This window comes from Neodiprion pinetum, chromosome 6 (genome assembly GCF_021155775.2).
Source record: "Neodiprion pinetum isolate iyNeoPine1 chromosome 6, iyNeoPine1.2, whole genome shotgun sequence".
Lineage (NCBI taxonomy): Eukaryota > Metazoa > Arthropoda > Insecta > Hymenoptera > Diprionidae > Neodiprion > Neodiprion pinetum.
In genome coordinates this window covers 13,869,573-13,872,314 of record NC_060237.1, presented here as the reverse complement: position 1 = coordinate 13,872,314, position 2,742 = coordinate 13,869,573, and the positions used below count along the sequence as shown (strand labels likewise).

The 2,742-nt window shown below is 37.2% G+C and overlaps 1 long non-coding RNA gene across 1 annotated transcript; it reads left to right on the top strand.

Moving 5' to 3' along the window:
- Positions 1–1,453: 1,453 nt before the first annotated feature.
- On the top strand, positions 1,454–2,742 carry LOC138191116 (uncharacterized). Its single transcript, XR_011177435.1, has 3 exons — positions 1,454–1,942; positions 2,176–2,405; positions 2,629–2,742. It is a non-coding gene; the product is annotated as an uncharacterized lncRNA (long non-coding RNA).

The following is a 2,742-nucleotide window of genomic DNA, read 5'->3' as shown; positions in this document are numbered from 1 at the left end:
TATGAAATAAGGAAATCGTGGGGTGACTTCTTTAGGAATAGTTCACCCTAGAGTTTTGGAAGGACAAATGTGAGTGATGGTATAACAATTCAAATTCACTAAGTGAATTTGGGAGAATACTTGAATAAAATAAATTGAATATGTATTCAAAAGAAAAGAAACGATCTTATCTGAATTATTTCTGCGTCCTTCTTCAAAATAAAACCACCAGTCATCCTCAGGAATCGGGGAAGATTGGAAGGAAAGGGCTGTGTCAAATAACCTGAAAAAGTGCTCACAAAAACTGACACTTAAGGTTAATAAAATGTGAAAATCAAGCAATCGCTCATCGACCTCGAAAAATAATCGTGGCTCATTTCACATTATTCCTTAAACCAAAGCCTATCCGACACAAAACTCGATTCCAGAGAAGAAGTTTGTAGAAAGAAACAACCGAAGAAAACAAATTTCAAATTGATTAGCAACCCAGAAATAACAAATCATTATCAGAAAAGTAGTCATTGAAGACATATCATGAACCCTAATTCAAAAGAGCATATTTCCCTAAATGCGGGAGCATTGTCGCGTAAATGTCTCCCAAGCAATATTGAAGACCTCTCAGAAAAAGAAATCTCTGATTTTCTTGATTCAAAATGGAAAGAGATGTCATGCGGTAAACTAGAAGGCTTTCAAGAAAAGGGTAGAACGGATTATTCTTGTGAATCTTGCTTCAACCTCCAGTAAGTTCATCATATCGAATAACAAAAATAAATTTTAAACATAAAAAATATTTTTTTTTAAAACAGCTCAGAATCCAAATTACTGGACCATATAATTTCCTTTCACCTCACATTCTATGAGGAAAAGGCTAAATGTTGGATCTGTGGCCGAAGTCTATTCATCGCAAAAAGAGAGACGAGTGGGTGCAATGAATGCGAAAAAGTGAAAGAAGAGATAAAAAAAATCAAAAATGTTACTCGTTATTTTCTTTTTTAATTATATTGTTTGTTAAAATTAGAATAAAGTTTTTTTTTTTTTTTTTTATTGAATAAATCCTTTTCTTAAACAAGAAATTTCTCTAGTCTTGTCCGTGTGTCATTACAAAACAAAAACTAGAATAAACTTGGTCGGCTGTGGATTCTGCATTGATAACCAAAACAGGAGCCGATAAAGAAGAAAAGGTTTGTTTTACTAGCCAATCTTCATGAACCTCATGGATAGTTTTGAGTAGCTCTAAAGAAATACTCGATTCTTCCTCACGAGAACGGGAACTAACACGAGCAAAAGAAGTTTCTGGGGAAACTCGCAAATAAACAATCAAATCTACTCTGAGCTCAGACGAGCGAATGAGAAGATCAAAATTTTTTGTCAATAAATGAGATTCGAAGTCGCGAAAATTACCTAACCTTCGACGAGCTTCTACAAAACAATTGCTACTGAATATCGATCTTTCCATCACCTTTACAGGCAATGAAGTCGTCTGCAGATGTCTATCTAACATAACCATTTGAGCGAAATGCTGAAAATAATAGCAATAACGATCTGGGTTCTGATACATCAAATCTAAAAGATTAATTCCAGCTACATTTCGATATTCTTCAAGAGGTTCTAAAAGTGTACAGACCTGGCGATCTGCTAAAAACCTCTTGGTGAAAGTTGTTTTTCCGCATCCGATATTTCCTTCTATAATAATCGTAAGCGGTCGAGTTTTACTCAAATGAATTCCGAAAGGTAAATTCTTCTCCCAATCGATGACCGACTGTAAAGAAGGCCAAATCGATCACAGTCGTCAAGGGTGTTCGTTTGAAGATCTAACCTCGAAGGATGTTCCTGGTCTTGGAGAGACTGTTCCAGGTTGATCCTCTTCAAAAGGAGCAAGACGATCCAAGTGAACCACTTTTTGACGCGAATGAGGAGATCTTCGGATTCTATAAACAACATCATTTATCCGGTTAACCACTAAGTAAGGGCCTTCCCAATTTCTTTGTAGTTTTGGACATCGTCCTTTCTGTCTTCGAGGTTGAAAGAGCCAAACAGAATCTCCAGGATTAAATTTTAAATCTCTGGCTCGAATATCATAACGAGTTTTTAATTTATCTGAAGCCATAGAAATTCTATTCCTAGCAAAGTGATGAATTTCTTCTAAACGTTGTTGTAATGAAAAGGCATAATCTGTTTGATGCTGTCTTTGCACAGGAACAGGGCCTTTCTCTAAATCTGACGGAAGTCGAAGATTTCTTCCAGTAAGCATGAGGGCTGGCGTCTGTTTCGTCGTCTCATGAATCGCAGATCTGTAAGATAAGAGGAAGAAAGGGATCCAGGAGTCCCAGTCTCTCTGATTCTGCTCTACGAAGGACGACAAATATTGTAGCAAAGTTCGATTCAGACGCTCTATCATGCCATCAGATTGCGGATGCAAAGGAGTTGTACGAGTTTTCCTAACCCCTAAAATCTGAGTAACCTCTTTCATTAAGGTTGACTCAAAATTTCGGCCTTGATCAGTATGAAGTTCTAGAGGAACTCCGTGTCTACAAATAAATTCTTTAACGAATGCCTGTGCTACAGTAGAGGCTTCTTGATCAGCGAGAGGGACCACTTCTGGCCACTTAGTAAAATAATCAGCAATAACCAAAGCATATTTATTTCCAGAATGGGTTATCGGGAGAGGTCCAAGAATATCCATTGCTATTCTTTCAAATGGAGCTCCCACGTTGTAAATTTGAAGAGAGCTTTGTCCCTTCGCTCGAGGTCCTTTCTTTGCCG